Here is a 22,940-nt window from a genome sequence, read left to right as displayed (position 1 = left end):
CCATCTAGTCAGTGGCGAGTCACCGCCTGCTGAACGGATCACCGGGATCTGGCTACCGCAGACTCACCTCTCGACAACCTTACAGCCGCTCCGAAGTGTTGCCCTATTGTCGCACTGTGCGTGCGGCCGTTGTAGGGCCCACTAAATGAGTAGGCGAGTCACCACCTGTCTTACACAATTTTGAGACTGATTGTCAAGGCAGGTGTCCGCTAGTCTCTCCCATAACCCATTATCCAGTCTATCCAACTTTCAAATCTATAGCCCAAGACCTTAGTTCCCATCGCAGCACAAAAGTACTGCACTGCAATAGTCTTTGCACCTGGCGGGGACCATCTCCGGATGTATCACATTGTGCGTTCGGGGATGGTATCCGCCACGTGTATCCCTTGCTTTTAGATTAAAGTGCCTCTTAAAGGGCCTCTGCGCTGTTGGCTTCGGCCCCACGTACCTACGCCTCCCAAAGGTCCGGGACCCCATGGTCCCGAGATATGGAAAAGACATACAAATAATAATAATAATAACTCCGGCGTGTCTTCGTCGGTCGCTCCGGCGTGTCTTCGTCGGTCGGAGTGGACCCCAAGGGGACCCGCAGGACTCTCAGCTCTGGCTTGCCTTCATTGGCCGTCCAGAGAGGAGTCGTTAGAGCTATATGCTCCAGGGGTGGAAGTGAAAGATGCATAAGACGCGAGTTGGCACAGTGGCTGTTAACAGCCACTGGGTAGAAAGCGGCGCACACCTCTCGACACCCCTGAGCCGCTCACACCGATGTTGCTCCTGGTCGTCTTCGCGACGGCAGTTTCAGGGGCCCATCTAGTCAGCGGCAAGTCACCACCTGCCTCGATAACGTGTTTTAGCATTGTTATGGCAGGTGTCCGGACTTCTCTACAATAGCCCAGTCTCATTGTCCATCCAAACTTCAATCCATAGACCGGTATACTATTCACTTTTTCTGCAATAGTCCCAATGCCTGCTGCGACCGGTTCATGGGTGTTTATTGTTGCGCCTGTGAACGGGTTCCAACAGGCGTTCTACATGACATTAAAGCTCTCCAAGGGGCCTCTACGTGTTGGATCTATATCCCCACGCAAGCCTATCAAAAGACCGGGATTTGTAGGCCCGTGAATTCCAAAATAGAGAAACAAATAATAATAATATTTATTTATTTCCTTTGAGTACAATTTTAACCTTACAACATGTTGTTCGTGAGAGTAGGAAACGATTCCTCCGTACTAGTAAAAACTGTATGACGGCAGGAATTTATAAGCTAAAACGGGACAGAATTCTCGATGCGCGATTGCAGCTTCCCACTTTACCAATTATTCTTATTTGCGAGGTTAATTCAGGGCGTTCTGTTTACCGTACCATGCCGACCGTACCCCACTCGGGCAGTTTGGCCAGTTTGCATTTCCGATTAAAAGAGACAACCCTAGCCCGCCTGTAAATAATTACGTATTCTATTCGTATTCTATTAAAGCGTAAAGATATTATAAATATGTATAACAAGCAAGTATCGTAGCGTCCTGTACGTAGTAAAAATAAGTAAAATACTGTATTTTTGGTAGTGGCATTTGAAATTAAGTACCTACTGAGCATGTAAGATCCCTACACCAAATTTGTATAAAATCGATAATTGAGTATATCTCTACCAACAAAACTAATATACATATATAGAACTATAGACTGTCGTTTCAACACTGGTTTACATACACTGACTTACGACTAGACCAATAAGCCAGTAAGCATTAAAATGTTTTTCTTCTTTAAAAAAAATGGCTTCCATCAAATTTATGATGATTTCGCCCTAGTATTGCAAAAACAGTATTTATTTACTAAATAATAAATACCATCAGCTACTTCTGTTCTGATCCAAACAACTAGCGAAATAGCATTCACGATACATAAAACCGAGCATTGGGAATTTGGGTTTTTGTTTCATTTCATTTCTGCCATGACGCCAATTTATTTCTACTTACAATGTTAGACCTAAATAATTTTTATCTATTCGTTTCGCATGTCACGAAGCATGATGTCACGCCGTGGCTCGTTTTATTACGAGTTTTCAGCAAATAAAAATGCAAGTTTATGAGTCGTGGAAGATGCTTCGCTGTCATTATTGTTGCTCCATAAAATACGCTACGGCGGCGTAAATTCAACATCAAAAACAATACCTAATGAGGGTAGCGTTTTGAAGCGTGATGTACGAGCGGCGTTAAAAATAGATTGTGTCATTAAATTCATGAACCTCTATAACCTCCTAAGACCCAGAGTCATTTTTGCAGTTTGGAACACTCTTTTATTCCACTATAGTTCAAAATTCGATTTTAATTTGTTCGTTTTAAAGGAGAATAGATTTAGCTTCGTCGAAAAAGTGTGACCGAAAGAGATGTCAAAATAAAGGATTGCATTTCACTTGATTGGGAATTTGGAGCAATGACGGCATAAATTCGATTTTAATTTGTTCGTTTTAAAGGAGAATAGATTTAGCTTCGTCGAAAAAGTGTGACCGAAAGAGATGTCAAAATAAAGGATTGCATTTCACTTGATTGGGAATTTGGAGCAATGACGGCATAATCCGTAGGTAATTCCGTACTCCAAAAAAAACCGGGCAAGTGCGAGTCGGACTCGCGCACGAAGGGTTCCGTACCATAAAGCAAAAAACTGAAAAAATTGCAAAAAGAAAACGGTCACCCATCCAAGTACTGACCACGCCCGACGTTGCTTAACTTTGGTCAAAAATCACGTTTGTTGTATGGGAGCCCCACTTAAATCTTTATTTTATTCTGATTTTAGTATTTGTTGTTATAGCGGCAACAGAAATACATCATCTGTGAAAATTTCAACTGTCTAGCTATCACGGTTCGTGAGATACAGCCTGGTGACAGACGGACGGACGGACGGACGGACGGACAGCGAAGTCTTAGTAATAGGGTCCCGTTTTACCCTTTGGGTACGGAACCCTAATATGTATATTCTTAAAAAATCTGCATATATATTTCAGTAATGTGTCTCCAAAATTACTTACTTACAAAAACCTATGAACAAAGTAACGTAGGTCTAGGTAACACCAAATGTGCATGTACCTATACCTATGGCGTATAGCATTGGCGTTTGACATTTTAAATCAATTAGTCGTCGGTTAGTGTTCGACACAATACCGAAACTCTTGAAATTGAGTGACAATGAAACGCAAAACTGAAAATTTAGACATGATTTTACATAACTTTAGCTTTAAACTACAAATGGAAATGAAAACGGAGTCCGGACAAGACAAAAACAATCGAGTCTCGTCCGTGCAAACATACGACTATTGTTTGTTTCATTCACGCCCACACGAATCAACGATTCACACACAGCCGAGCCGAGCCCAAAATATTTATGCGGACTTATAACGTACTGAGATCGTCTGATAACCGCTTTATTTATTACTTTACGTACTGTTGACTGAACATTCGTAGACCTTATTGCAAAGAAATAAAGTTCAACGACGAAGAAGTAGCGTACTCCCACGCTGGGTTACTACTACTACCGACGACATTATTAGTCGAATTACAGTTGCTCTTTTGTTTTATGTGAGCCTAGTACAAATAATAAATCTGATGTAACAGTGTTAAAAAGCTTCACACTGCCTCTATGGGTACTAGATTTAATTTAATTGTATGTGTTGTATAGTGTACCTGTACAGACCTAACGTAAGTTTATTGTGTATTATTTTCTGCCCAAATAAAAAATAATAACTGAAGTAATGTGCTTATCATCATACAGTAACTGCAATACAATAAAAAAATAATTTATATAGTTTTGCATTAACTAAGACTCCATAACTACAACTTTAAAAACGAAGCATATTATTAATGGAAATAATTAAATTAATAGCCATTTTAATTTACCTTTTAGTGTAAAACTTAAATTGCAATTAAATACTTCATATTTTTTATTAACACATTGCCTATCTTAGCTTTCACATAAATTGTCAGTCAGTACAAAACGGAAACAAATTTACCGAATATACTTATTCAACATATCTAATAGGGATCCCAAGAAAGATGTATTTATATGACAATTCCTAATGTTGTCATGATTTATTTATAATAAGAGCGTGGGCATCTAGGACCGGATGAATTATTTTACCATTTTCAAGTCCATTCAATATACTGTTACGTTTACTAGACGAATGAAATTGTCAAACAAACAGCGATGAGGAAAATACAAGGGAAAATGAAGGTCAACTTATTTGTGTCCTTTCAACTAGTGTTCAATTAGCAAAAAAAGGAGGATAATTGAATTAAACACCATTGTGTTGTGAGGCCAGTAACTAGAAAGATTTTTTTTCCTACTCTTTTCTTTAGTAGAAAATAATTTAAAACATTGATTAAACAACTGTACCGCTATTCGGAACCTATAACAATAATATTGAGAGTGGCAACACTGTTGTTAGTCGTATTGTCCTTTTCTAGCATATACGTCCCTCTCACACACACTCCCAACACATCTGGCAGTTGATTATCTAACCTAACACCCACTAGACATTATAGGATTAGTCTTAAAAAATAAATGTTATTTGAAAATTAGGAATTGTATGCTTTGAAACTCGTTTAATCATGTACCTCTAACTTTCAACCCTAATTATAGTAATTATAACTGTCCCAGACGATTCGACTCCGTCAAAAGTCCGTATTGATATATAGACATAATAACAATATCTCGATGATAAATTGAAGCTCAGATAAACTCAAATAATCTAAACAAAGCAATATATCCTTGTATTCCTTGTGTTTGCTCGACTCCGAGATAACAACAACATACTCGCCAGACGTACGTAATTTGTCGATTCAATACATCATGTCAGCTGTCTAGTTATGTACTGTACGTTTTTAATATGTAAATTACAGGTCTATTCATAGCGATAATGGTCATACTTGTGTTATTACAATTACATACATAGGCGAACGCACAGACTGCAATATGTGCGCTCTCCGCTCAGTGCGCACACAAAATTGTATTAGCTAACCTGCAGTCTGTGTGGATCCTGACCGAATCTTTTTAGTCATTTTATTGAATTTTTATTCGAGATCGATTTTTTCTGAACACAATCGAGGTTAGAATTAACCACACATATATGAAGTTAGGTTAACGTTTCAAGTGTGTGAAAGCTGCTATCCGCTAATCGATATTTTCAAATCCTTTAACCCATTTAAGTTTTTTTTCTCGAGAATAAATCGATTTTACTATTAATCTTATCTTTTATTATCAGTTTTTCTTTATGTTTTGTTGATTAATTGCTTCCATGTTCTAAATTATCGAGCAATAATGCTATTAACAAAAGTTTGCTATAGATAGACAAATCTATATTGAAGTGTTTTAAAAGTTCTCTAGTTGACTGGTTTACTCCGAGTTGGACTGACTGTATAAGCAACACCAACACGGCAAGTTTAAATGGCATTAGACGGCGAACAATGATGTTTACTGTCCACTAACACGTTTCCTAACGGTGCTGCCATCTTCACTCGACTTCACAAAATATCTATACATTTTTCGCTTTATCGCAATGCCATAAGGTGTAACCGTGTAAACATACTTTTGAAGATAGATAGATAGATAGATAGCGTTTATTGGTAAAAAGTAATATTTTACATGTCAACAGTTCATCAATATTTACATAGTGCGGAAAATTTCATCTCATTGTAATAATAATTATAAGTAAGTACTTTAATCAAGAAAAGTCATATACTTTTATACATTTAAAAACAAATTAAATTATTAAAATAATATATGTCATAATATTTATAAATTAATTATCTATTTGTCAGTTTACAATTTAGTTTAAAGATGTTGGTTGTTCCCTGTGAGGAATTCATCGGTAGTGTAGTAAGCTTTTTCTAGGAGCAGCTTTTTTAAATTACGTGCAAATATTTGGTCACTGGCGGAATCAACTATTACCTTAGGTAGTGAATTATATAATTTGGGTCCCATGACACCCAGCGACTTTCGAAACTTTGCTAGCCTATATCTCGGAACAAGTAGCGGGTGTTGTCGGCGAGTGCTTCTAACATCAGTCCTAGTGAGAGTTATGTAATTATGTAGATTTTCCCTTACATGTGTGCAGGCTATTTGTATATAAATACTTGGTAACGTGAGTATTTTATGCTTCCTGAACAATTCTTGTGCCGGGTAGTCTAATGGTTTGTTATCAATTAGGCGTAATGCGCGTTTTTGTAATTTAAACAGTCTGTCTCGGTCGGCTGCTGTTCCCCATAGGTCTACGCCCTGAATAAGTATGGAATGGAAGTAGCCGTAGTACGCCTTTTTCAGGTTTTCAGTAGATAGGCTGTTTACAAGTCTGGAAAGTGCGTAATTGGCCGAGGCTAGTTTGTCGCAGCGCGCGTCAATGTGCGCACTCCACGTAAGGCCAGCGTCGATAATGAAGCCTAAGTACTTGACTTGACGTACTTGAGGGACTGTTACATTATTTACTTCTATATTTAACTCGTCAGTAGCAGCAGTGCGTAGTTGAAAATGAATTAAATTGGTTTTTTCGATGTTCAAAAGCATGCCGTTGGCCGTGAACCATTTGGTTATTTCGAGCATTGCTTTGTTGACGTTATGTTTCAATGTTGTAAGATTTTCGGCATTAACAATAACGCAAGTGTCATCCGCAAACATGACATACTCATGTTCGGGGCAGGCTGTTGTAATATCGTTTACTAGAATTAAAAAAAGATTATTACCCATGGTAGATCCTTGAGGAACAGAACAACCACTGATAGTTTCGGGTTTCGATTTTGAGTTTAGGACGTAGGTTGTTTGTTTCCGATTTGTTAAGAACGAAGCAATTGCGTCGTATATTTTACCTTTAAAACCGTAGCGTTCGAGTTTCTTAAGTAGCAGCGAGTGGTCGATCATCTCGAAGGCGCGCGAGAGGTCGCAGAATATCGCTGCGACCTGCCGCCCCCCCTCGAGGTGCGTAAGCACACGCTCCACCAGGTCTCGCGCCGCGTGTGTGGTTGAGCGCCCAGCTTGGTATGCAAACTGCTGTTTGTTCAATAAGTTGTTTGAAACAAAGTGTTTCATTATCTGAAGACTTAACATGTATTCAAAAACTTTAGAAATTATAGGTATTAACGATATTGGTCGAAAAAATTTAGGTAGATGCATCTCACCTTTACCTTTGTAGATTGGTTGAACCTTTACCAATTTTAGGACATCGGGATACACACCTACAGTCATGCATTTATTAAACATATTAAGCAATATTGAAATAACAACAGGCGGAAGGTAATCGAGAACGTGCGTCGACATTTCGTTAATATCTTTTGATTCTTTTCGTTTAATGTTTTTAAAAGCGGTTATTATATCTGATAATGTGAAGTATTCGAAATGAAACGTTAGTGATAATGACATAAGGTGTCGTTCTAAGTACGCGAGGGCGGTGTTTACACAGGGCTTTGTATTGTTATCGCACGTGTGCGCATAGTACCGGTTCAGCTGATCGGCCGCCGAGGATGCGCGCGCGCCTTCGCATTCGCCAGCCGACGCGCTCACGAGAACATCAATCGCACTACTCTTACCTTTTTTAGATCTACATGTTTCGGACGAAATGACACGCCAGACGCGGCGGCTCATGTCGTCTTGGCTGTTGGATATCTGATTGTTTACATATTCACTTCGTGCATCTTTTAACGCGGTCCAAAATTCTGATTCTAGCAATAGCAAGCTATCACAAAGCCGTTCGGTGGTATGAGGGGTTTTTAATAATTTAGTTTTTATACTACCGATATCGTAGCGTAACTGACGAATATTATCGTTGACCCATATATTAACATTGTGTCTTATTTGAGTTTTATTTAATGGAAAATAAATGTCATAGTAATGTTTTATTACATTCACTAAGAGTTCTATTGTTTTTGCAGGACAGGGGCTTTTGTTTAAAAGACAATCCCAGTCATAAGAGTCTAAGGCGAGATAGAAATTATTGATATTTTGTTGGGAAAAGATACGTTTAAATGTATGTGTGCAAGTTGTTATTTTAGGAATATTTAATGTTACGCACGTACTTAGATGATCGGAAACATGGAAATCCTCACAGGTCACATTACGTATATCTGCTTTAGGTACATTTGTATAGACATGGTCAATACATGTTTTAGACAATTTAGATATTCTAGTTGGAGTAGTTACTAATTGTGTATAACCAAACTGTTTAATAGTATACAACAAATTTTTGGAATTACTACATTTAGTTAATAAATCAATATTTATATCACCTACAACAATCACTTTGTAGTTTTGAAGGGCAGGTAAGCTTAATAGTCGGGATAATTTAGCAAAGAAAATATGTACGTCACCGTTTGGAGGTCTGTACACACACACCACAATCAGGTTGAGGCCTACGCATTCAACTGCACAGGTTTCAAATTGGGACTCCTCGGACAGGCTGCAGACTTCTTTCCGCTCGATGGTCACTAGTCCCGACCTAGCGTAGACGCAGGCGCCTCCTCCCATTTTCGTGGATCTGCAGTACTGGGCGCGTAGCTCGTAGTTCAGGATGTTGACGGATGTTATCTGTGCCGTCTGGAGCCAGTGTTCTGTAAGGCACAGTACGTCAATCTGGTCTTGTTGGAGTTGTAATTCGCATTCTAATTTAGATGTTTTATTTCCGAGGCGGTTAATGTTTTGGTGTACTACACATATATAAGTGGGTTTATCTGGCATTTTGGTAGGTGATGGTTTTTTATTTGGGAGATCGCTTCTCCCTCGGGCGGAGAAAGGGCTGCCATTCTGAAATGCTGGTGTTAAGAGGCCATACATCTGTATTTAAGAAATCTTCATACACGGCTATCGGAATGCCAATTTTAAACGAATTATACGTTTCGTGCTTTGATTTTATCAGTTCGGCTGTGTATTGAACATCGTCACGAATTGTTTTTAAATGTTTGATAACACTGTCAGGGGACGTGTCTTTTTCAAAGTAACATCCGTGGAAATACTTCAATACTTGAACTCCGCCTATTTCTGTGTTTTTTGCTGTACCTTTAATATTCAGGGATGGCTTGAAGTTGCGCCGGCGGTGGTGACGGGTTTGAAATGTTTGCCAGTCATTGTCATTGTTTTCGATTTTATTTATTGAAGTTAAGTCTATATTCTCGTCATTTGACTGGGGTAGGTCATGTACTATGTCTTGAATCACGGAATGCGGTTCATTTTGGTCAATTTTAATTTCATTGTCTTGTTTTGTCTTAGGTTTCGTGTTGGCGGTTCGTGGTTGAGAGATTGCTAATCGCCCGTTCGGCTCTCGCTTCTGCGGTGGCTTTCGTTGAGCTGCGAGTCGTTCCTTAGAACGGGTCGCAGCGCTGCGTACTGGCCGGGTGGGAGCGTGCGTAAGAGCGGGACGGCTAGTAGGCGTTGAGGCACTGCTCGATGCGGCGGGGGTTGATGTTACACTGGTCTGGTTCGTCGAGCCAGGTTTTGTTGTTTTGATTTGTTGATTGGTGGGTCCTTCACATTTTGTCACATTTGAAACGGTTTTTAGATCACTTATTTCGTTTGATATTTCGTCTAGTTTGTTAAATATAGACGTGATTTTTTGTTCTATAGGTTGTAAAACACTTTGAAGGATGATTTTTATTTGTTCACTGTCAATTGGCGACATTTTAAATAATATTTGCGATATTTATTCGAGCGAGCTAACTGTGACGCGCCGCCTACCGCGCAAGATTGAAGGCGCACGGTTTGCATAACTAAAGGTATTAGAAAAGGTAAAAGCTCGGGTAATTATACTGACAGTCTCTAGACAGCTATCATTTTAGAACATAGGGTTATCACTATCAGACACTAGTTAAAAATGTAATATCCTCTAACCTAACCTACGAGTAACATGAGTACTATACTAAAATTTGATTTCCTTGCTACACTGGCATGCCACATAGTCGCCAATTCAGATTTTGGCCTACTTCGCTACAAGTCATATAGTAACAAGTACCACTAAGGGAACCATAAGACTTTAATGTATATAAAAAGTAATGACAATGTGACCGGAAGTTTAACGAATAAGTTGGTGGTATTTGCAGAAAGATTTGCGTTGCCTCTCTAACTTCTTTATAGCATATTTTCACAAAGGCTACCATATGAGTGGCTGATAAACAAGCAAGTTTTCCCGCCAAGTCAGAAAACTCATGACGTCTAACCCTAACTGCACAGCACGTCCACTCAGAACAAAGGCAATTTGTGTCCGCACGGAGGCCGTACGTGCGTGGCTTTGGAGGTGTTTATTAGCCGAGCTAAACGTCGAGTGGCGTTGGTGCCCCGGTGCATTGCAATACCTTACCTAGCACGAGCAATGACTAGCCAGCAAAGATAAACTAGCCAGTATAAAAGAGCTCTCCGATAACACACAGTTCTCATGGATCTAGAGGCAAGAGGTGCCAAACCCAGGCGCTTCAGACTTTAACTCACAAGCATTGTGAATACACTGCCAGTGCCAGGTCACTCGCTATCGCCCCGCATATCGCTACTACACCTCACACGTGGCCCCGCTAATTGGATTAAGAATGTTAGACTCGACTAACCCATATTTGGCATAAGTAGATGCAGCATTGCTAAAAACATTGGCTCGGCTCCAATCTAAACTTTTATTATGTTTTAGTATACTGCAATGCTGCTAAACGGTCATAATTTATACAAATTTGTAAGTTTGACAAAATACAACGTGAAGTGAATAACCTCGATGCGTATAAATACTCGTAAAGCATTAAAAACTTTGTTTAGAGAGCGTCTAAAGTAAACAGAGCTGGCTCGCGTCCAGAACATGCTCATCACGACATGATTTAACGACGATTTTACTAGCTCGCGCTCGACGGGACCCGACACCAATTTACACACATTTGAAAGAAGCCAATATGCGACACAATGTATCGTAATAAAATTGTGAAACGTCCGCTCTCATTCCCGCTCACGTTTCGTGGCTCACAGATTTTTACGCCATTCCCGATTTAAACGATTGATGAAAAATAACAAATAAAATAAGCCAACACGGTGCTCCGTCAGTTTTGATAAATATCCTTTCAGCGCTTTTCCATTATTCGGAGGGAGACAAATGTCCCGTCGTCGGTTTATTCGAGTCGGCGTCACGACATTCCCTCATTAAAGCGTCCCCGAGCGCTCGCCCATTCGATACGATAATCGATTTTATTGCCGATCGCTATAAAATCGGTGATAAGTCGTGTTTGTTTTTAGTTCTGACACACACTCCATGTTGCGAATCAATCATTGTGTTATTTCAACATTGTTCGAGCGCGAGCGACGCAAAAGCGACTCTCGCCGCTCGGAATAAAAATCGCAATCGGCGCAATCTATCTATTGTTTGTGGAGCGAAACGAATCTGGCTAAATAGCAAATTCTTGCCAGTAATTCTTTTTTAACATAATCTGGTTTTGATTTGCGCCTAATAAATCGGCGTGGCCTATTAAAATCCTTATCGTATTTTAAATTAAGCGTAAAAGTTTAAAACAAAGAAACCGAGATAAGATTTCGTTTGGCCCAGCAGCGGCTGACTGCGAAAGTATTTCGAGTATGATTTATGGGTTTGGAACAGTCCCCAGATCTCCATTTATCTTTATGAGCGTCAAAGCTAACATTGTTATTAATAATTGGTATTATAAACTTTTACGCCTTTTAATGAAAACATAGTATTAATATCTTCAATTAATAAACATGAGCTGATAAAGCGTAATTATTGCTCGGAGCATGACATTGTGCACATTAATCGAATAGAGTTTATTAATTATCGGCCAGCGGTCGATCCGAAACCGTTCTCGACCGTTCCATTAAATGTGCCAAATGAGCTGCCAACGCTTCGCCGTTACGTGTTGTAATTTGCAAACAAGCTATTACGGGGGGTTGCAGTCAAAAGCGCGCCAATAGAATTAAAATACTATTACGGCAATACAAAGTTGATTGAGTCTCGGCAAGGGCAACGGGTAGAGTACGGGCGGAGTGCGAGCATGCAGCCGCCCGGTTGTGCTCCTGTAATTTGATTTGGAGTGGCGAGGGGCGCGGGCGGGGACGGATCGATAGCGCGCGGGGGCCGCGGCGGCGGGGGGCGGGTCGGAGAGGGCAACATAGCCGCGTGTTGTTATGGAAACCTGGTAGCTACCCTCGCGCCTCCAGATTTTGTCGGTGTCCCAGTAAACTAAACAAAGAGGACTCGTTATTTTCAGGTGTTTCTGAATTTAGAGAGCCAGATTACTGTGAAATTAAAATAATGCTTCGTTTGAAAAGGAGCGCGAATTCTGAAATATTGTAGAGCTATTGTATCTTTCAAGCGAGTTGTAGTGTAATTAATTAGGGTGACACATTTTTAGGTAACTGAGTTCATGAGCTGTAACTACATACATATAATAATTTAAAATCTCACACTAATATAAACAGTTACGTGACATTTATACGACGTATGCACAAATAATGTTTTCAATTAAAAATTTCGTCATAAAATTTTACAACCAAACGAACGAACATTTTAGGGTAGCGGGTTGGCACTGTATTTCTTTATGGACATGAAACATGAATAAACGAGTAACAAGCCAACGTATGATGCATTTATGTAAATGTAGATGATGGAAAACGAAATAAACTTTTTTTAAATTAAAACTACAGAAATATACACTATTGTATAATAAATTGATGAAAAACCAGAAGAGAGAATGAATAAAGAAAACGAATAAATAAGGTTGGATTGTAAACAGACGGTAGGAAAACCAATTAGGAAGGCAGTAAAAAAACCCTTAAGGTACTTAAATACAAAATGAACAGAGATTTAGATCAAAGCACGTTGAGCGTTCCCGGAGCCATTCGGATCGCGCACGGAATGCCACAACAAATGACACCTACGCTCAAAAAATATCCGGTTTACTTACACCGTCAAGGGTTTCCACAAAACTGCGCAAACTGCAGCGGAGATAAGTGAAATTTAACCTATTAAAGATTTCAGATAAAACAAAATTTTATTTTCCTTGAAGCTTGATATGTAAATTGAGTATAAACGAACTAACCAGAACTAATGTGGCGTTTTACGAATAGCAAAGTTAACAAAGTTTGTGAGCGCGATCGTTCTAGTGGAGTTTCGTTTTTGCTCGGACGTAACAATTGAATAGGCTCATTTAAACGGGTCGCAGATAAGATGTGCTAGCATGAAAGGGCGAGCGAGCGATGCTAATGCAGTGCACTTAACCTGGCCGCCAGCACCTTGCGGCGTCCCGCCAAACAGGTTCCACGCCGACCTTCGAGCGCTCCTCGCGCATGCTGCCCTGGTCGCGCCGATCACCGTGTTCGATACAATCAGTCCGATAATTTATTTTTAGGCCTTCGAATTCATAAAAATGCCTTCAAAGCTCCAGAGTGGTTCTTAAATTTAATGAAAAGCTTAACAACCCACGTTTTTTCAATTGAAATTCAACGGTTCTTCACAGGCTTAAAGAGTCCATAAATTCCATCTTTCGTTTAAGATTTTTGAATTAAAGGATTGCGGTAAAACCGGATAGACGTCAATTATATTGGATATATAAGATCAGTTACTTAGTAGCTAGAAAATGACAGTCAATTTGTATTGCAGGCGAGTAACTGGCGCGGGTTGTTATCGCGGGATCCGAGCTCGGATATTCGGCTCCAAATCCCGGCTGAAACTCGTGTGGCGAGTTAAAATTTATCGCTTGTATTCCCAACTTCACTTCAGCGTTTGCGGAGCACATTCTTTGAACGTAAATGGAAATGAAGGGTTATTCATTGTTTCAGATTCAATTTAAATTCTGATTTTGATAAATTGGGTGTTACCGAATGAATCCAATTTTCTTTCCGTTGCCGTTGACAATTATAATTTGCCGCATAGGAATCATGCGGTGCGCCGATTAAATTCATCCACGCCCGTGCCCATTAAGCTTTCGAACATGGAAATGGCACGGCAATTCATGGCATGGTAATGAAAGAGGCGTCCTCTCTAAATGGTGGGGTTATCCCTGAATCGCGACAGTATAATCGCGTGAAGACTATAATTGGCCTTAATCAAGCGAGATAGCGTGCCCGGCCGCTGTTGGTTCTGTTAGCAGATTGCATTTAGTAATTGCACGGATTTATTATATCGCTGTCGCGAATGATTTTCTGTAATCAATTACAAGACTACTTTACAGCCAACTGGTCCTCATACGCTATCAATTTCCTCTTTCACTTAATTAACAGATAACATCCAGGTAAGTTGTTTGACAAGTCTGATATTGCCTTCGGACTCTCGGACAGTGCGGACGAAGTTCCATAACTTCGAGCTTTTTCGTTACGACCAATTTCATGTCTGATTCAATTTAATCAAATAAAACCAACCATTGTTTAAAATTACTCATCGATAACATATAGGTATTCTTATCAAAAATGAAAGAACAATCCTATAAAACGGGATTAAGTAAAATACGATCCGTCAAATAAAACATTATCGAGCTCGCGGCGCAGTTTATTAAATCGCCTGGCGGTCGGCGCGGTAATTGCTCGTTACGTCAAACACTGCGGTAATGTCACTAAGAAATTTCTCCGGGGAAATGGGAAAACAAATGAGAGAGCTCTTATCTACGCATTACCGCGAGCGTGATTTACGAGCGGCTACCAGCTCACACATGCTACCTACTCGCGGCTATGCGGCTCTGGTACTTGGGCCGAAAACATATCTACCGAGCGGAAATTCTTTCTTGATTCAATTTGTACTTACTTACAGGTATCGTGTATTTTGTTTGTGACTGTTCTTATCTTGTCTACCTCTACCTAGCATGTGTAACATGTGTCTGTTTTTTGTACTGCATTTTCCCCGTGCACTTTTATGTTTGTATCTCCAACTCATCATCCATCCTCAAAGCGCCCACTCAGTATTTAGACTTTCTTAAGTCTGCTAGAACAGGTAAATAAAGTTGCATAATAACCACATCATTCAGAAGAATTAATCGCCCTTAACAGAATAGTAGTAAGGTGTAATGAGCGCAAATAAACAGTATTGAGATTCGAGATCATAATCATAAGTAAGCAAAGTGCTGACACGACCACCCGACCGAAACCGCATGCCTAACGCAAACACAAATTAACGGCGCTATTAGTAATGCTAAACTGTTTATCGAACACACAAAAAATACTCCGACGCCTACAGAACAATTATCGGCACTCAATGTTCGAATTACTAACCAAAAATAAAACAAACGCGAAAGGGAACACCGGTCGGCTAATTAAAGCTCGTCAAACCCACAATTACGCTGTAAAGGGTATGACTATTAGCAACTTGCGTTCTGAGAAGGTGCATTGTTGCGGCCAGCAGGTAGCCTCGCCCGCAAAAAGTGGATATTGACTCATAAGTTCGAAGAATGAGAAGATAAGATTGCTGATCGCGACGATCGCGTCAATATAATATCTGCCTCTATGCTCCCGATGCTCTGAGAAACAATGTGAAACGCACTAAAAGATTTCCAATTTTTCGATGTTGATGTTGGCGGTAGGCCCCCTTAGACCAATCCAGTTAGGTACGTATAATAAAACGCCAATAACTCGAATACAGTGAAAATATATGTGTTTAAACAATACCTACATGTGTATCATTTATTTATTTCAAAGTTTAAAAATTCTACTTTCCAGTAACTAACGTTCAGTTGTTTGGTCCATGTTAAAACCCATTTCTCAATTTGGAGATATGCGACTGCTCGTTAGTCAGTGACCACACTGGCCACGTCAAACAGTCGTTTAATAAACTCGCTGACACCGGTCTCATTGAAAATTTGAAATTAGCCGTGGGCAGCGATCAAAATGTGCCCCATTACATTAGCATAGCGTTTAGCCCGAGTCGAGACACCGGCACTTGCGGGCGGACAGCAAATTGCCAGTGGGCGGACTGATCCCGCGACCCTCCGATAAATATTCCATCCGCCGAGCACAACGGATTCCTTTCAATGTCGAAACATGAGCTACAATCGGCCAACGAGTGTCAAGGACCTACCGCATTTATCTTACTTACTTGCTGATATTATATAATTTGCTGCATTAAGTATCTACTATGTAAGTAGATGAGAAAAGGCGAACATTAGAGACCGGATGGCCAAGTCTGCTTCATTTTGATTATATCCTCCCATCCCTCCACTTGGCCTGATAATGAAAGCGGGGAGAGAAAAAAGTCAAACGAAAGACAAACAATAAAACACCCCTGAATCGAGGTCTTTGAATCCAAATTAAAATTAATCCATCCGGAAAACAGAAGGATATGAAAACTCCAACAAAAGGACAAAGGAAAAATTCGAAAAGAATCGGACGAGACGGAGAGCAAAAAGAAACGTTTGTGCGGAGGCGGCGCCCTCACTCGGCGCTCGCAGTCGCAACGTTGAAGTACCAGGCGCGCATACCGCGCGAGGAGTGTTCAATTAAACCGCGCCGAGATCTAATCAAGAGTGTGATTTTAATAGAGCGCTGCTGACCGAGCCAGCGGCGAGTCTCGCCTTGCACTGACTGACGAGAGATAACGGTCGGCCAAACCTAGATACCTCCTAGTATCTATGTAGTATCTATTAACAAATCATATTATTGAAATCCTTTGTCAATATCAAGTTTAATCTTATCTGATCTTGTCAAGAACCGCTAGCGTAATGCAGTTATCTAAATTAGAGGCGATAAACATCGAATGCCATTCGAACGGTTCGTCAACGATATCGCCATCACAAACAACTCGTTTAGGCCTCGAATGAATAAAGGCGTGATTGAATAGCCTCTGGCGATCGCAATTCCACTGCTGAACAGCATTTGATACAAAGGGGCAATGAGTGCGGTGTAACAATAACGGGTTCTGCGAAAGGGAGCGAAGGTTTGTGCACAAAGGAAGTGTTCGCGGACCTCCCGCCGAAGCGCTGGCGGGAGGCACCCGCTGCTTGCAAAAACTACTAATTCGGACTGCGACATGCCGGGAGTTGCCCCTAAGTCGTAACGAACGAATTGTAGTACTTGTTTTTAAAACTTTTAAATACTGTTTCAATCCTGTCTGAGCTATCAACACCTAAAAATACTGTGGTTAAAAAGCCAAAGTCTTCTGTGACAGTGTTGCTTAGAATACCTAGGACAAATGTCACATTTTCTATTCGATTTTTGGACATTGCTATTTTTGGTTAGTCGATTACATAAAGTACGCTCAATAGAAAATTTAATTAACCATTTGAGGCATTAAATCTGTCTCAGCAAAAAGTTTTTTAAACTTTAAAGTGATCCGAGGCGTAAAGTATTCTGACACCGCTAGGTATAGTAGGTATATGTTACATTACATGAAAAGTCCCGAAGCAAACTCAATAACTAGTTCAAAAAACCTAAATTACTGTTGCGTGATTGTCAATATGTCATGTTACCTACTAAGTAACATGGACGGAATACGGATCAAATAGCAAGCCCGACATTTTTATTTTTACTTCCCACAAAAGGTGTCACATGAAGCGTTAAAGGACGCCAGCGTCGAGCAGGTGTACATTCTGCGCTCGTCATCATCTATTTTTTCAGACCAGTTCGATATCAATCGCACGTCAGAATAAAAACAATATCTAATAACAAATGCAAGGGGAGTCCGTTGGTCGTCCGCACACGTCATTCACAGTTAGAATTAGTAATAGCTTATGTCTGAATTGGAAGGATTTCGCAAGTGTTTTACGCCACAAGACTTTTTTCAAGTCAGAGGTACATAACATAACAAGGACTCCGTCATCATTTATGAAATTTCGATCAAATAAATGTAAAAGATTTCAATCGTCGCTATTAAAAGTCATCGCATTGGTATGTAAACCATGACATGACTCGTTTATAATAAACCTAAGTGTCTACAAAAATCTAAGTTGAAAGAACTCAAGATTGAAGATTCGACTGTGTCCAGTGTTTAAAAAACTGAGTCGTAACTCCAAACTCCTAAAACTCGAGCCAGTCAGTTACTTATGTGATGCTTAATTCAATTGTTTAATGTACAGATTTAGCTGTAGGTGGGAGTAGTTTTATTGCAAATTCGAACTCTTTTCCGAATCACCAATCATCCGGCGAATTAACCACGTCCGCGCGTCAGAGATGATCAATTCGAAATATCATTGTTATTTCGATTACATCTTATGACAGCGTCCGACGAAATCCGTTTTAAGCCTCGCCGTAATTGGATTTTGATTAATCGGGGACATCCTATCGAATGTAAATAGTCCAGCATAATAAAGGAGAGATTTGAATGAGTGATAACTACTGCGATAGTAAAAACGAGATAGAGTGAATGTTATAAGTGATTGCTAATACATGGGTGGCGTAGATAAGGTAGACAGGGCATGTGTTTAGAAACGAAAATTCAAGAAATCTAAATTCAATTTGATCAGTACCTGATGCTTGATTGCTCGTACCCGTATATCTATGCCTTCGTGCGAGTGAAAGCACGGCGCAACCAAATTATTTTAGTATAGATAGTAGAATACCAAACGCATGTTTGAAAATAAGGTCTTTGTTTGTGTGATGTGAATTGATATGGTCAAACCAATCCGGTTTGCTCTGGCCATGTTCAGAACTACATACTTTACTTTTGAAATACAACTTGTCCGATCAACAATTTATCATTAGGCAAACTGTAATCATTATTGAATAAGCTGCAGCGGGTTATTATGTTATTAACTCAAGTTTCTGTCTTTTAAATGGTAGGTACACCTAGTAGGGACCGTGAAAGTTGCAATGTTCAATAAATACTACGGTTTCCGCATGTTTAAAGAAAATCTACTATAGGTTGAACTTATTGAGCTATACTAGGTATTATTAGTCACGCGTTTTAAAAGTGTGTACATAGTACATACTGAGAGCAAAAAATCTCATAATAAGGTCAGGTAAGGTGAGGAACACGTGTATGGGTATGTACAGATAAATATCATTGTACTGTCTTCTGCCAGTAGTACAAAGTGCAAGTGCAAGGTTGTATCCACTAACCTCAATACTCTGTAATAATTAATGTGTATTGCTTATGCTTACTCGTGCTGCTTATAGTTGCTGCATGGTACATATATTTGTAATTATTATACTTTGTATCTTTAGGTGTTTAAATAAAAGTAGCAAATAATTTATAAATTTTCGGGTAAGTAAAACATTTATTGGTTAACCAACCAAATACAAAACCGCCTGGTTCTGTCATTGAACGATCCGACTTTAACCTACATTACTTGACCGTGTAACGTTTTCATCTACCCTCAACTGGCTTAAAGAGCCATTTGAGGGTAGATTTTGTTTACTTTTATTTAAATATTATATTTATGTATGTAAATGCAAGAATAATTGTTTCTGTATGTTACCGGTTGTCCAATTTTGCTTTTAACTGTTAAACAGATTTTGATGACATACCGGGTGTGGCCTGTAATATGAGCAAAAAATTAAACTGTACACTGTACTCCTCATACTGACCAACATTTGTTCAGCGACTTTTAAAAATAACTTTTGGTTTGATTTTTAATACACTTTAAAGTTTATTCTAAGACGCAATGTATTGCGAATTTTGTTATGTTTAAGGCGTGACAAGCAACGTCAATCACTATGATATGGCGTGGCGATGGCGTCCATTGAAGATAGTATTTATTTTGTATGAAAAATAGGGAGTCTAAATACTTCATAATTTTTAAAAGTTGTTGAACAAAAGTGTCACTGTTTGAGGAGTACAATCTATGTTTTAATTATTTGCTCATGTTACAGGCCACACCCGGTATAATTGTGAAATTTTTATCAAATTCTGATCATAATATTTCGGTTGGTCAGGATTCAAAATTAGAAACAGAAAGAAAGAACTTAGCTGTTTACATAAAATAGTACATACATACAGACGTCTGTTCGAAACACTATAGGTACCTACATTTTACTTGCCAATAAGTAGGTAGGTACTTTGCGACTGGCTCAAGATGATATAGCGGTGTTTGGGAAACAAAGGACTTAATGCAGCAATATGTCGTTCCTGGCTTCAGGGAACTTGCAGTTACAGCAATAAATCTCCCATAACTGCACTCGCGGACCGAGAACTGTCCTGAAAAATAACTTGCTCAACTTTTTCTCGCTTCGTTGTTTTATTTGTCTCAATTACCTTCTTGGAACCAATGGATTGGCGGGTTGGAAATATATAGCGCCAATTATACACAACATCAGGGAAAATCCTAAATTATTATTTTCGTAAGTAAATTCCTCTGCTTATTTTTTCTGTTTTTAAATGATATCAACAATATACCTATTTTAAGGCATATATCGACAAAATAGGTACATTTGACGATTAAACTTACGTATTTTTATTCATTCGCACCGCGCGACTATTTTTCGTTTCGGAAAGCCCAAGTCTAGAGGCTAGTATGACTCACGATAGTTTAAATTCGAATAGGTATTGTTTGTATACCTGCTTCTTTTTCGTACTAATTATGCATGGTTAAAAAGTACTTGGCCAGTAATGCACGGCACTGGCCTCTATCGAATCGAAGTGCTTTTGCGACGCTTCAATAAATATTGACTTAGCGATATTTTATTTTTATTACAATCACAGCGGACGGCGGTACCTTTGCGCATCTGCTTTTAACTAGCTGGACCTTTGTCCTCTGTTTACTTGGCTGTTTTGTTGCGTCCCTCAAAAGGTGTCTACTTATCACACGGAGGGCCCTTAAGCTCGACAACATTTAGGGCTCTCGAAGCCCTTCAACCAAATCCTTTGTGGAATCGGCGCTCGAATGTTCCGTGGAGATTTTATACGCGTCAAGTACTTCGGGCTGCATATAAATTAGATTGCTGGCAGTTAGGAAACACTTCTGTCGTTCTTGTGTCTCGTTTCGCCGCCCCATGGTGTCCTCAAGCGCTCAACTCGTTGGCTTTTGTGACGTGAATTTAAAGGGTGGCATATAAATAATTATTCGAACGCTTGTCTCGTCTAAATCACCGTTTACGCACAGCAAAAAGAATAGATAGTATAGAGCGGTCCTGTCATAGTAAATGTTGTAGTCACTGTAAATTTACTGCCATCTATCGACACACGACTATAACTCAAAATAAATACGTATAAAATTATCAAAAAATAATATAAATGGAAACGACACCGTTTCATATTTAACAATTTTAACACATAGATATCAGTGAATGAACATGGGTCAAAATGATATAAAAATAATATAATCATTTATCCATATATATATATTTATTTTTTGATAATTTTATACGTATTTATTTTGAGTTATAGTCGTGTGTCGATAGATGGCAGTAAATTTACAGTTTACAGTAAATTCACGCCATCTAGCCGAGTATAGGCTAAAGGTGTGTGCGCCATCTATCCGAGAATGACTTTTTCTTGATTTCCTAGGCCGTTTTTATCTTAGACTTTATTCATCTTATACGAAGTTACATATATATGTCTTTGCGTAAGTATAGATATCCTCGTAAGGTCCAATGTGCATTACAATGTACACTCTGTTTCAATCTAATTTGAACCTTACCAATTCTACATAAAGTTGCATTTCCTTTGTTTCATTAGGCATAGGACTCGTCACCGTCAATGTGTATGCTTGAGTCAAGTTCCGGTGCGGCCGGTGGGTCAACTTTTTCCTTCCTTGAATTAGTTTTGGCGGCCATTGACGATCCATTTAGATATTGACAAGATTTGTAGACTTTGCATGTTCTATTTATGTGTTACTGTAGCACAGAATAAGTAGTAGTATAGATGCTAATCTAACTTATTGAAAAAATATTTCAGGGTTTTTTGGTATCGTCTTGGGTCGTCCCATTCGTTTTACGTCGAGTTCTTAAATTAGTCCTATTCTGCTTTCGTCACTCATTCTACATTGAAAGCCACCGACGATTGTGACGAATGTAGAATGAGTGACGAAAGCAGAATAGGACTAATTTAAGAACTTGACGAAAAACGAATGAGACGACCCAAGACGATACCGGTTTTTTGGGTTTTACTGGTCTTAGGGCCGGCTTGCTAGAAAAAGGACTAACTCTTTGTATGTACCACATTGGTAGGTACCAAGTACCAAGGTACCAGGTAGAAAGAGAGCAGAGCACACACCTTATGTATGGGTAGTAGTTAACCTAGTAGGTATCATAGGTAACTTTATTATGTATGCAAACATCTATTTTTTTTTAGATTACATGCAAACTACATCTAGGGAACAAATCACTGTCGAAGTCTAGTCAAAGGTCCCATCTTTGCATTAGCTTGCCATAAGGACACTTTGACAGGTTATTGTATCAAGATACAAGCAAATTTCGTTCTTATAGTAATCGACAAAGTAGGACTTTTTGCTTGGAACCGGCACATATTTTGATTTACCTATGTGATTCTGGCCTCGGCCACTTTCGTGGGATTCGGACGCCTATTTCGCCAATTGACACCTGGCACTTACCATTTCCTGTACATTTTTAGGTCGGTAAGCAACGACGGTGCAATATCAATAGCGTCCATGTTTACTTGTTGGGCCACCAATGTAATAATAGGGTCATTGCTCTGGTTTTCGTCCACTTGACGAAATTTGAATAGGTGTTTTAAACCTTCAGAGGTCACTTTTCTCTGAAGCTAGTGTACTTTCAGTGAATTGTCATGCGACAATAAAATTGTCACTTGTCAGCGAGGTGAAACATTCACCAGTTAGCCCAGTTAATTTGATTCGACAGTTCTTTTTTTGTTCGTAATGTAGGTAAGATAAAAGGTAAGTAAACATCGGTAGGTATCCTATTTGAATTTGACGAGTTAATCTTAGGTATTTACCTACTTACTGATAAATAAACATAATTCGTGCGTAGGTATACAATGTTCTATCCCCCAAAATAAAACATCAGCAAGTCATACAAGTTAAGTATTCGGTGGAGTCCTGAGGCCGGCGTTATCGGCTCCCTCGCCTAAATGGGAAGGCAAACAGCCCGTTGTTGACACG

General features: G+C 39.4%; 1 protein-coding gene and 1 long non-coding RNA gene across 2 annotated transcripts in view; one reads left to right on the top strand and one right to left on the bottom strand.

The window, feature by feature from the left end:
* The window catches only part of LOC134671882 (uncharacterized), a 274,843-nt gene that overhangs the window by 144,693 nt on the left and 107,210 nt on the right, over positions 1-22,940 (top strand). The window lies entirely within an intron of this gene.
* LOC134671829 (zinc finger protein 608-like) overlaps positions 1-22,940 on the bottom strand; it is a 175,881-nt gene that overhangs the window by 152,494 nt on the left and 447 nt on the right. The gene's annotated exons all lie outside the window — the stretch shown is intronic.

The sequence above is a fragment of the Cydia fagiglandana genome, chromosome 16 (assembly GCF_963556715.1).
Source record: "Cydia fagiglandana chromosome 16, ilCydFagi1.1, whole genome shotgun sequence".
Lineage (NCBI taxonomy): Eukaryota > Metazoa > Arthropoda > Insecta > Lepidoptera > Tortricidae > Cydia > Cydia fagiglandana.
This window is presented reverse-complemented; position numbering and strand designations above follow the sequence as displayed.